This window comes from Pezoporus flaviventris, unplaced genomic scaffold, assembly GCF_033815535.1.
Source record: "Pezoporus flaviventris isolate CSIRO_AGI_PZ_B2104156 unplaced genomic scaffold, CSIRO_AGI_Pfla_v1 ptg000108l, whole genome shotgun sequence".
In the NCBI taxonomy this organism is placed as follows: Eukaryota; Metazoa; Chordata; class Aves; order Psittaciformes; family Psittacidae; genus Pezoporus; species Pezoporus flaviventris.
The window spans coordinates 354879-368212 of NW_026892656.1; the positions used below are offsets into that span (position 1 = coordinate 354879).

General features: G+C 44.4%; 2 long non-coding RNA genes across 2 annotated transcripts in view; one reads left to right on the top strand and one right to left on the bottom strand.

Moving 5' to 3' along the window:
- Window positions 1-4214: 4214 nt before the first annotated feature.
- LOC133281899 (uncharacterized) overlaps window positions 4215-13334 on the bottom strand; it is a 79515-nt gene continuing 70395 nt past the window's right edge. The window contains exons 2-3 of the long non-coding RNA XR_009747595.1: window positions 10424-10558; window positions 4215-4700 (exon numbers count right to left, since the gene is read on the bottom strand). This is a non-coding gene — a long non-coding RNA (uncharacterized LOC133281899). The remainder of the gene's footprint in view (window positions 4701-10423; window positions 10559-13334) is intronic.
- LOC133281900 (uncharacterized) lies at window positions 8071-10165 on the top strand. Its single transcript, XR_009747596.1, has 2 exons — window positions 8071-8360; window positions 9380-10165. It is a non-coding gene; the product is annotated as an uncharacterized LOC133281900 (long non-coding RNA).

Genomic DNA, 13334 nt, shown 5'->3' on the forward strand with positions numbered 1-13334 from the left:
TTGACCCGGTGGTGGCAAGCGTAGGCACCCAGACAGAGCCAGTGAGAGGGGAGGCTGCAGTGCAGAGCTCGGGGTGTAGAGAGTGCCTGCACTGGTCTGGTGAGGGGAGGGTGCGCAATGGGCAGGGCTGCACTCGGCTTCCTCTTCTTGGAGAGGAAGCAGGACTGCTTGCTCCAGGCCCAAACTGTGCAGAGGCCTCAAGTGTCCATCGTAGCTCATGGAGGAAGGGAGGCCACTAACTCAGGAAGCTGGGAAATAGTAGCACAAAAAAAAAAAAAAAAAGACAAAAAAAGGAGGAAGAGGACAATTAAAAGCAAGGGGCTTCCTCCTAAATCTGTTGTCTCCACCCAAAACCGCTTTGCAGTTCTATAGGGGGCTAAAGAGGAAACACACACCTCTCAACATGAAAAACCGGCTTATGCACTGCTGAAGATCATCGCTACTGGTGCTGCCAGGAAAAAGCAGCAGGTTGTAGTAGTAGGGGACTCTGAAAGGACCAGGAGCACTCATCTGTTAGCCTGACCCAGTCTCAAGGGAGGTGTGTTGCCTACCAGGGGTTCAGATCAGGGATGTTGCAGAGAGGCTGCCTCCTCTAGTAAGTCCCATGGACTATTACCCACTCCTGGTGATACATGTGGGTGCTAAGGATATAGATAGTAGTAGCTCAGAGAACATAAAGGACTACAGAGCCCTGGGAGAGGTGGTTAGGGGCTTTGGAGCTCAGATTGTCTTTTCATTAATTATCCAGGATGAAGGGGAGGACCTTAAAAAGGCTGGGCAGATTTGCCAGGTTAATAAATGTTTAGAAGGGTGGTGCTGGAGTCAGGAGGTTTGGTATTTAGAACATGGGACTCAATCTGGGAGGTCAGGTCTACTGGAGCTGGTCTTAAGGGGAAGCGCAGTTTTGGTAGGAGGCTTGCCAGGCTGGTCAGGAAAGCTTTAAACTAGATGTGTTGGGGGAGGGAGGCATCATTCCATCCCAACACACCCAGTCAGTTGCCAGCACCTATAATAAATGCTCGGAGCAATGTAGAGATATTTCAGCCACTCCAGCCAATGAGTTGGCTTTATTTGGAGCTTGGCTCACATGCCTCTATACAAATGCCTTAGCACAGGGAACAAACAAGAGGAATTAGAGATGTGTGCACATCTACAGGGGTATGAGATAATAGGTATCACAGAAACATGGTGGGATGGCTCCTATGACTGGGGTGTTCGAATGGAAGGTTACAGGCTCTTTAGAAAAGACAGGCCTGGCAGGCGGGGAAGGGGGAATGGCTGTTTATGTCAGTGATAGGCTGGAGAGTATGGAACTTTGTGTGAGGACAGGTGATCAGTCAACAGAGAGTTTGTGGGTTGGGGTCAGAGGAAGAACAGCTATGGGGGACATTACTGTTGGGATCTGTCACAGACCGTATGATCAAGAGGACTCTGTGAATGAAGCACTCTATAGACAGATAGGAAAAGCCTCACGCTCATAGGCCCTTGTCCTCATGGGGGACTTCAACCACCCTGGTGTCTGTTGGAGGAACTGTATGGCCAAACACAAGCAATCCAGGAGGTTCCTTGATTGTGTGGAAGACAACTTCCTTCTGCAAGTTACAGAGGAGCTGACAAGGAGAAGTGCCATGCTTGACCTTGTGCTCACCAACAGGGAAGGGCTCGTTGGAAATGTGATGCTCCAGGGCAGCCTTGGATGCAGTGATCATGAGATGGTTGAGTTCGAGATCTTCAGGACAGTGAGAAGAGCGCGCAGCAAGCTCACTGCCCTGGGCTTCAAGATAGTAAGGTTCCATGGGATAAAGCCCTAGAGGGCAGGGGGGCCCAAGACTGTTGGATGATATTCAAGGATCACCTACTGCAAGCTCAGGAGTGTTGTGTCCCAACTAGAAGAAAGGGCCAGGAGACATCCTTGGATGCATAAGGAGCTGCTGGGCAAGCTTCAGGGGCAAAAAAAGGCTTATAAAAGGTGGAAGCAAGGACAGGCGGCCTGGGAAGAGTACAGGGATGTTGTCCAGGAAGCTAGGGACCAGGTTAGGAAAGCTAAGGCCCAGTTAGAATTAAACTTGGCTAGGGATGTTAAGGATAACAGGAAGGGATTCCATAGGTATGTAGTCAATAAAAGACAGACTAGGGACAATGTAGGCCCCCTCCGGAAGCTATCAGGAGAACTATCTACCCTGGATTTGGAGAAGGCTGAGGTTCTGAATGACTTCTTTGCCTCGGTCTTCACCAGCAAATGCTCTGACCACACCACCCAAGGCTTGGAAGGCGGATGCAGGGACTGTGAAAATAAAGACCTTGGGCCCACTGTAGGAGAGGATCTGGTTTGAGACCATCTTAAGAACCTGAACGTGCACAAGTCCATGGGACCTGATGAAATCCATCCGTGGGCCCTGAAGGAGCTGACAAATGAAGTTGTGAAGCTGCTGGCCATCATATCTGAAAAATCGTGGCAGTCAGGTGAAGTTCCCAATGACTGGAAAAGGGGAAATATAACCCCCATTTTCGAGAAGGGGAAAATGGATGACCCAGGGAATTACAGACCAGTCAGTCTCACCTCTGTGCCGGGCAAAATCTTGGAGCAGATTCTCCTGGAAGGCATGCTAAGGTACATGAAAAACAACAAGGTGCTTGGTGACAGCCAGCATGGCTTCACTAAGGGGAAATCCTGCCTGACCAATTTGGTGGCCTTCTATGATGGAGCTATGGAACTGATGGACAGGGATAGAGCAGTTGATGTCATCTACCTGGACTTGTGCAAAGCGTCCGACACCATCCCACACGACATCCTTGTCTCTGAATTGGAGAGATATCAATTTGATGGATGGACCACTCGGTGGATAAAGAACTGGCTGGATGGCCGCACACAAAGAGTTGTGGTCAATGGCTCAATGTGCAGCTGGAGACCAGTAACGAGTGGTGTCCCTCAGGGATCGGTGTTGGGACCAGTCTTGTTCAACATCTTCATCGCTGACATGGACAGTGGGATTGAGTGCGCCCTCAGCAAGTTTGCCGATGACACCAAGCTGTGTGGTTTGGTTGATACGCTGGAGGGAAGGAATGCCATCCAGAGGGACCTTGACATGCTTGTGAGTTGGGCTGTTGCCAACCTTATGAAGTTTAACCATGCCAAGTGCAAGGTCCTACACCTGGGTCGGAGCAATCCCAGGCACAGCTACAGGTTGGGCAGAGAAGAGATTCAGAGCAGCCCTGCAGAGAAGGACTTGGGGGTGTTGGTTGATGAGAAAATGAACATGAGCTGGCTGCAGTGTGCGCTCACAGCCCAGAAAGCCAACGGCATCCTGGGCTGCATCAAAAGGAGCGTGACCAGCAGGTCGAAGGAGGTGATCCTGCCCCTCTACTCTGCTCTTGTGAGACCTCACCTGGAGTATTGTGTGCAGTTCTGGTGTCCTCAACATAAAAAGGACATGGAACCGTTGGAACAAGTCCAGAGGAGGACCACGAGGATGATCAGGGGACTAGCGCAGCTCCCCTATAAAGACAGGCTGAGAAAGTTGGGGCTGTTCATCCTGGAGAAGAGAAGGCTGCGTGGAGACCTCATAGCGGCCTTCCAGTATCTGAAGGAGGCCTGTAAGGATGCTGGGGAGGGACTCTTGTTGGACTGTACACCTTTATAGGACAAGGGGTAATGGGTTCAAACTTCAACAGGGGAAGTTTAGATTGGCTATAAGGAGAAAGTTCTTTACTGTTCGGGTGGTGAGGCACTGGAATGGGTTGCCCAAGGAAGCTGTGAATGCTCCATCCCTGGTGGTGCTCAAGGCCAGGCTGGACAGAGCCTTGGGTGGCGTGGTTTAGTGTGAGGTGTCCCTGCCATGGCAGGGGTTTGGATCTAGATGATCTTAAGGTCCTTTCCAACCCTAACTATTCTATGATTCTAAGATTCTGTAACTGCATATGGTTTGACAACTAATCAGTACTTCATCCTATCACTGCTGTTTTGCAGCAGCTGAACACAGATCCCAGACAAGTTTGCTAACTGCCCACTAGCAATTGTTGAGTGATAACACATGCAGTTCCCCACATGTTTATGCAGATACTGAGATTTATCTGACAGTTTCATACCCAGAAGCATGATACACAGTAATTAAAATTAAAAATGTTTTGACAGCAAAAACAAATGGCTATATAAATTAGAAAGCTGTAAAAAGCAATGTTTTCCAAAAATAAAGATCTATAGATAAATCAGAATGTTGCAACATAGAATATTTTAATACAAGCATATTAATGTAAAGCAGCTGTTAAATACAGGCTCAGGTTCTGATGAGGAGAAGAGTAATTTTCAGGACTAGAGCCAAGGGAAGCTGTGAGAGATTAAAATGAAAAAAAATCTTGTGAAAGAAGGAGTGAAGGGGAAAGAAAGGACAGACCCTTGTAGTGTAAGGTAAAACTCCCAGAGAGTGATAGGATAGGAAAATGTGCTGCTGTTTGGCTTTGTCCACAGTGTCTTGTCAAGCAAGTGAGGTGGGGTGAATGCTGCAACTTCAGGAGGTGACTGGAGGGAACCTCAATCCTGCATCTTTTGCAGAGAGGTATAAAGACAAGGTTCAGCTTTCTTCTGCTATGCTCCTGTGGCCATGTACTGCCCTGTCTTGTGCTCCTAAAAGCCAGGAACCAGCCTGACTGTGGTTGTCAGTCATGCAGTTTTGCACTAGAAGGCAGGTGAGGGCAGTCGCCATCTAAAAAGAAACCCCACAATGACTAAGCTGCAAATCTCTTGAGATAAACCCTTCCCCCTTTTCTCAAGAGTCTGCAGATACTTGCCTCACTGAGTGAGCAAGGGCCTGACTCTGAACCCTTTAAGCACACCCCGTGGCTCAGCAGTAGCTCTGGAGCAGGTCTTCTCTGCTGCCAGTTTAGAGCCAACATCAGTCATGCTGCTTGAAGTCCTCTTGGTGCAACTGCCCCTCTGGCCTCTAATGTCAGCCTGGGAACAGTGATCTCTTCAAGGTAGAGATGTGTCTTGGCAAAGAAGTTTTCAAAGCTGAAAGCAGCGTTAACAGCTATTTGGAAGAGTATTTTCTCCCACAGTCATATCTGCACTTTTTTTCTGTTTCTACCTCAACCACAGGACACCAAGGGCTTGGGATGATGAGGGGGTTCAGGAATGGCAGCCTAGGAGGTGTCTTACTGTCACTCCCTTCTTTAGTGGAAGGTAGCTCTCTGTAGCAATTATATCACCATTATCTGAGACATACTCACTATCTTTACACCCAGCTGTATGAAAACAATCCCCATCCCTTCCTCAAACTGGCCAAGTTCAGTAGAATAGATGTGGTCTATCTCTGGTTTTCCCACCCTGGGATAGCTCCAGGTAGCTTCAGCAGATGACTGGATTTACTCTAGCCACCAGTGAAGAAAAAAATCTTACCATAGCCTAAGGAGCTCGGAGCTGTTTGTACTGAACATCGATCTAACTGAATAAACAGCAGACTGCAAAGTCTGGCTTTCCTGGTTTTGTCTCTCTAATCAAGTGGTTTTTGGAAAAACACAGCTTCTGGGGAACAAGGCAGGAGTGCTGTATAGCCGTTCCTGGAGAGGTACACTTGTGCAATGCTTGTGAGGACTTCTGTTCAAGGAATAACTTGTGTCTGCATCAGACTTACCAGAACAGAGTACAGGGCATGTTTGTCCCTTTTGGGAATGGGCAGTACAGAATGCACTCCTTCTTTTTCAAATAAAGCATGACCCAAATAAATGAGTCATTCTTTCTTTAAAAATCAGACTCAGGCTGTATTGTGCTGGTTCTCCATCTTCTGGGAAATGAACCACAGAATCTCTTAAAACCATACTGCTGACTTGGAAGTGTAAACTCCATTTGTTTCTGCATGCTATCAAGCACATGGGGACTGACTGAGCACTGCATTGACCCCATTGACATTAAGCTGCAAATCCACAGTATTGATGGAGCTTTCTAGGTATAACTCTGCAGGACTGCAATGAATTTTGGGTCCTCTGAACCACGTTAACGTGACTTTTTTCTTATGCTAGTAGAAAACTATGGTTAGTTTTTTGCCTTTGTCCACAAAAGCTTGAGGTTCCAAAACAAACCTGTATCACCTTCTCTGCTTCTGAAGTGGTATGGCAGTAGCTGAACATGGCAAGCTTTGTTTCCTTGATGGCAACGTGACCTACTGTCTGCTCTGAGATCCAGGAGCAACTTGTCATGGTTCATTCAGATGGACTGTGGTGATTACTTTGGGTTCACTATCCTGTCTTGTATATGAGGCTTTCCAGCAGCTGCAGCATTTTCATTGTTCATGACAGCAACACATGAATGGGGCTTTTTAAATGAAATGTCTCAACAAGACAGGTGACAGTCTGTAGCTAAATTGTTCTGGAGAGAAAATGATAACCAAGGTGTGAAGAAGATTCATGCCCAGGGGCATGCAGCTCTGTGATGTGTCTTTGCAGGCAGTCTGAAGGACAAGAAACTATTCCAGCTCTTACCATAAGCTCTCCCGGAACAGATGTTTCCAGAGCAGTGAGCTCCTGTACTGACAAAGGAGGTGGTGAGATGGAACCTCTGTGTCGGTAGGTAACCACTCAGAAAAACAGCACTAAACCCCCCATGTCACTCTGCTCTGCCCACTGCCCATCCAGAAACATATGTGAGAGGCAAATGGTGGTTCAACAAAAAGCCAGGGCAGGAAACTAGAATGTATAGCAAAGTACTGCAGGAAACCTGACTGGGCACCTAGCATGATCATACTGAGGAAAAAAGCCATCCGATCATGATATGTCTTGACAACACTGAGATTGTTTTCGGATTGTTTTCATTCTTCTCTCAAAATGGTTCACACGTTTATGTGTTTGGGACCCATCCTCTGAGGATTGTTTAGAAAGGAGATCAGCTGAAACTTCAGGGTGTCTGCTGTAATAAAAGAGGAAATGATTTACAGTGTCAGAGGGAATAGAATTCGATTGCAGTCAGTCTCCCCAGAGGATGTCCTGGTTTTTAGGGTACTGATGAACACACCTAACATGCTTCTGCCCTCCTAATACTTAACCAGTCTCATTTGTCTGGGTAGTTCTTCTACGAGCTAGGGTCTATACACACAGTTATCTTTGAGGAGGCTTGGACGAATACACACTTGAGGGGAACACCTATCTTCTTGCTCTTTGAACCAGAGATGAATTGTCCCACCTAATCCCATATCCTGTTACACACATGACACTGATCAAATGGCAGAGACGATGCCTAAAGTGATCAGAGTGAAGAGGATGCTGTCACTTAATTTTACTCTGCATTTCTCAAAGAAAAATTGTCATTACTGATAGCTTTTGTGATTCCTGAGAAGGAAAACTGCACAGCAGTCCTAGATTATGCCATGTGGTGTTTTCTTCAGTACTGCCTCATGATGATGAAGATGCTATTTAGTGGTAATGACTACTGTAGGAGAGTTTTTAATTAATGGATGATGGATATAGACAGACTTCACAATTCTTCCTTGCACTCTGAAGGATAAAAATTGTTCTGCTTTGCTCCCCAGCCATGCACCTCCCTAAATGCCAGATCTGCAACTAAAACATCTGCCAGGTTTACAAGTGTTCTCAAACCAATTGCCATCGATTTCGTATACTGAATACTATGAAGTGGCTGAGATGAATGTGGAAATATTCTGGAATATAAGAAAGCCTCTTAAAAGACTGGGTCTTGATTTTGGCATGAAGACTTAACAACCTGTATATGCAAGCCTGTTCTTACAGGTTCTTAACTGTCTCAACAGTATTGACCATTGCTGGCCACCGTATCTGCAAAAATTTTCTGACATGCATGCAACTGTGGTGTATTTAAAGAAGTCTCTGTCAAATATCTGCTGTCTTTAATTTCAAAGGAAAATAACATAAAGTGTATGTGTTCTTTACCACTAAGTTTGGATAACACCAGACCACCTGTAGCAGGTTCAGAGAGTCATTATTTAAACCACTATTCAAATTATTTCAAGATCAAATTCCAAATGGAGTGGCATTAAAATGTGTGGTCCCCACCTGCATAATGTTCTTCAGAAACAACAAAGTACTCCTGTTTTGCAAAAGTGTAAAGGAGAAAAAAAAAAAAGCTAGTTTTTAATTCTTTAACCAGGGATTACTGTATATGCATACATCCCAGAAAGTGAGAGACTGGCATTTCAGGTTGTGTAAAGTTAATAATTGGCTGCTGATTCACTTGGCACTAACAAATGTTCATTTATAAGCAACAGAAGTGACTGAAAATAAAAGTGTTGAGTAGTAAAGTATGTGAAATAGACATAATGATAAATGAAATTAAATTAAAGCTACTATAATGAAAACAATAAATCAGGACATTTTGTTAGTGGAGGGGTTATTTTTTCTATGTGGCTATGGAAGATTTTCCTTTAACTTGGGAAGATCAAAGGAACAATAACTCCATGAATCTGCCATCTGACTTTTTTATATTTCTTTTTAATTTTTTTTTTCAGGGTGTTGTTTCCTAAAGTGCTTTAAATAAAAGAGTATGGATTTTGGCTTATTTAAAAGTTGACTTAAAGCATGAAGAAATTTCCAGAATAGATTCTGCAAAATCCTCTTAGGAGGAGTAACCATTTTCATGACAGTAACCAACACAGAGGCTAAAATAACAGTAACCTTGAGGGCAGACCTCTCAACATACCATTTGCCAAAGAAGTAATTTGCAGGTATCTAATGCTATAGTTTCTCAATAAGAGTAACATGATTTTCGAAAGTCCAGAGCAAATCCAGACGAAAATGTTTGAGTGTTTAGTACTTCTAAACACTGGGTCATTTCTACTTAACTGTAACTGCTGTGGGAGTTTTAGCCTTACGAGCCATGTAAAACCCTGAATCTCATGCCTATGGACATGCAGACTGACCAGCATGTTTGTTGTATGTAAATTTTATTACATCTCTGTGAAATACAATCATATAACTTCTGTTGAGAGTTCAGAATCGCTTCCATTGAACCCATTCAACCAGTCTTGGCCTACTGAGAAATGTAAGTTATGCTATTTGTGACTTTGACCTCATACTATCCCAGCCAGGAGTGCTCCATTTACAGTGTTAAATTAGACTTTCTTGCAGGGAAAACTTCCCTCCAGGACAACAAATGGAAAACAGAGGTTTCTTTCCCCTCCTCTTCCCTCTCCCTCTCCCTTTCCCTTTCCTTTTCATTTTCCCCTCCCCCTTCCCTTTTTAATTCCTCTTACCCTTCCCTTACCCTTCCTTTCCCCCCTCCTTTTCTCCTTTCCTTACTTTTCCTTTTCCCTTTCCTCCTTCCCTTTCTTTTTCCTTTCCCTCTTTCGCTTTCCCCTTCCATCCATTTCCCCTTCTCCTTCCCCTTCCTTTCTCTTCCCTACTGTAAAATTCCTTTTGCAAGTGCAAAAGGTAGAGAGGTGCTTTTCTCCTGCCTGCATCCCAGATGCAGAAAACGTGCAGCAGAGAACAGTGACTGGACTTCTGATAGCTCTATTGACTTATCAGGGAAGGATAAGTGCTGATGCTGGCTCAGGAAGAGGGACTTTTGTCACATCAAGAGTAAGCTCCACTACCAATGTGTTGCTGAACAGTCTTTTTTCATGTTTTTCTATTTTCTATTTGGAAACTAAGAGGAGAGGCTTCAGGAAAAGGATTAACTACATGTGCATTTCCTACTTCTGTGCTGGCTGAGTCCCACTGAGTAACACAGGTCTTTCCATGAAGCAGCCTCCACAGCTGGTTCAGACAAAGTGCAGCAAGGTGATGCCTTTCAGTGGTCCCAGTGTGAAGTGGTGAGAGTGACTGCAGCTGTCACACAAGCAGAAAAGGGTGACTGAGCAAACAGCAGGGCAATCAGCAACAGCACAGCAGCCAACAAGAACCAAAGCCTCCCTGTAGAGAAGGGGCTCTGAAAGGCTTTGAAGAGAGACACCACATAGCGCAGAGTCTGACTGAGGTCCGTTTCAGTGTCACATCGCTCAGCCTTACCTGTGGAGCAAGACATCTTTGCCTACCTTGTGCCACACAGTGTTCCTCAGCTCCTGAGCCACCTCTAGCCCTAAGTAAGCAAACATTTGCAGGAAGAGTGTTTTCAAAATGCACACTACAGTTGCCATATGGTACTGAAAGAACTGAAATTGAGGTGGTGGTGGTGGAGAAAGTTAATTAAATTGTTAGTAAATAGCTACTAATGTTTGTAGTCATTTGAACTCAGTATGTTATCTCTCTCTTGCATCTCCTACATCTGTTCTGATTTTCTGTTTCATTGTAAATGTATACAACACTATAAGGCAGCTTTTTCATCTTTGACAGAGAGAAATTAAAAAGGTGGTATTTTGGGGTGTCATTTTGTTGCTATTAGCATAAAATAAAAACTGGCTAGCTGTATAGAGTATTCAGGTCTTGCAGGTGGTATATTAAGGATTACGCATATAGGATGTTTCACCTTTCCAAGTGTGGTCCATTTCACAATCAATAGCCAGAGACCACGCTTTTGTCAGATTTGGGGTAGAGAAGAGGGTTGTATTGTAATGGCAGCTGGAAACTTCAGCTTGCAACAGTGCTGGTATGCCAGATGTTACTGAAAATGTGAGAGAAAAGAAAACCAGACAGTCTTTGTTGCGGAGAAATCAAAACATATCAGATGGATTGCAGGAACCCAGACAGGCAAGAGGGATGAGATGTGATGCAGCTGCCCGAAGGAGCGTCATGGTTTAAACACAGCTGGCAACTAAGTATCATACAGCAGCCCATTGCTTCCTGTATTGTGCATCACAACACAATGGTTTGCCACCCACTGACGGATACCCACCCCAACCCAAGCAGCTATCTGGGCCTTCTGGGTGACTCCCCCCAGTTTATATACTGGGCATGGCATGCCGTAGTGTGGAATACCCCTTTGGCTAGTCTGGGTCAGGTGTCCTAACTAGCTTCCTCTTGGCTTCTTGTGCCCCTCCTCACAGGCAGAGCATGAGAGACTGAAGAGCCCTTGATCAGGGTAAGCATTACTTAGCAACAACTAAAATATTGGTGTGTTCTCAACATTGTTCTCAGACTAAAGCCAAAACACAGCACTGCACCAGCTACTAGGAAGAAAATGAACTCTATCCCAGCTGAAACCAGGACAAAGAGCATTGTGAGGGAGCTTGGCAAGTTATTCCAGACTATTAAAATGCATTTTCTAGAAAACAGTTATTCTAATTTTAGTCCCCCCTGCCAAAAGACTCCGCATGATGGTGCAAGGAACTTGTTTAGAACTTTGCGTGCAGGTTAGTGAGGAGAAACCAGCCTTTGCCTTTCAGTGAAGAATTATAACCAAGCGAGTCTGAAAGCATTTTTCAATCCACTGAAAAGTGAAGAGACAAAGAGGAGAGTAAGGTATTACTGAATGGCTGCCCTTCAAATCATTATGCCCTTGAAGTAAGTTCCTCCTTGCTTTCTACTCTGTAAACTATCGAGTTTGGCCAAAGGTGATGTATTAGGACAACCTAAGAAGGTACTGCATGATACCTGGCTCAAAGGTGTAAAGGAGTAATTAAGGAGTAGCCAGCAAGGAATAAGGCCTTCACCTGTCTGCAGTGCTGAGTGGAGAAAGAAAAATAGGACGTAACAGCAGCACATTGCCCATCATCTGAATTACACTGGTAGTGCCCCATATAAGGTCTTGGAGCATGGCATGAGATCAGGCCCATGCATGCATCTTCCATGCATGCTGCTTCGAAGTACAGCCAGATCCGTTATCCATACTTTTACTGGTCTGGGGAATACGGATTTGGACCAAATGCCTAGTGCTTACACAAATTTTGAGATACTCAGCTTAAGAAACTTTATAATGACCTGAGTTCTCATCTTCATAAAGTAGGCCTCTGGGAACATTTCAGACTGAGCAAGCCAGAAATACAAGCTGCTTCAGAATCATTGCAAAAACTCTGGTCAGAGACTTCAAAATGCTAATTGCTCATCCTCATCTGTAAATTTCCCTTGAAATCAGACATTTTGAGGATTTTCACTTTTTGCTAGTTAAAAACAGTACAATAGGAAGATTTTTTTTTTTGGTATGTATTTTGAAGTCATGTGAGCTTTTACACCTGCATGCAAAACAAGATAAGTATATTTTGTTACTACTTTGAACCATATAGCCGCTTCTATTAAAAGCTGCATGCAAATAGCTATCTTTAGTGTGCCATAGATTAGTCATATTTGTTTTCCAAGGAAGATTATAAATAGTGTTTAGGGGGGAAACAGAAAATATTTTGCAAATGAGCCCAGATGGAAAACTAACAGATGGCCTAGTACTGTATTTTGTATGCTCAGTCTTACATTTAAATTAAAAATTTTCATAATTAAGATGAAGGTCTGTAACAACACTAGCTACTTTTCCTGTGGCAGCATCATGTATCAGGCATCACAGGTATGAACTGCAGACTTTTCATAAAACAGTGGTAAAACATACAGAAAATTTGCTACTTAGTTAAAACAAAGGGAGGGAATAAAATGCAGTTGGTGGAAATTAAAGAAAGGGGAAAATAAAAAGCTTTTATACAAACATACATCATATAATAACAGTGTCTATCACCTGGCCTTCTTCCCCCTGCAAATTGGATGACCCACCACCTCATTTGAAAGAGGAAGGAGAAGGATCACATTTGTTATGCATCTTCAGCCAAGAACCAGAAGGCCAGTAGGATTTTCCTGTTGCATTACCTGAATGAAATGGGATTCTTGAATTTTAAATATTAGAAAATCAGGAGAGGATGGTTGATAAACTGTGGTCTTACACATATGTTATATTCCAAAATTGAATCAAGAGCTGTGATTTACATACTAGCATTTTCCTTCCATAAAGTGGAACAAATATGCATGTAGGTGTTACTGCCAGAGACTCAGTTGCTAAAGCAAGGGCTGTAACTTGCAAATGGCCTGACAGTTCAGGGAATACAGCAGGCAGAGTAAGGGGTTCTTTCCTTAGCACACAACCTCGATCTGTGCTCCCCACCACTCACAGCACTGACATGGCATGGGAGAGATTCAATGCCTGTACTCATACCCAACAGCCTCTCTACATTTCCAAGGCTCATTTCATGTCACCTGTGAGAGGAGGGAAGAGGTGCTGCTTTTACTGCAGTCCATAAGCAGACTGAATTGAAGGCAACTGTAACTTGTTCTTGGGCCACCCAGGACTCAGGAAGGGTAAAAATGACTTCAAGCTGTTTCTGTCTTCTTGCTGTACTCCCTGAGGTGTTTCCTCACTTGCCCCATGTCAAAAGCCAACCATCCAGGCATAACCCTGCGGCAAGAGGGATTGCTTCTGTACAAGGCACAAACATCACCCAAATCTACCTGCAAGGCAGTCTGGA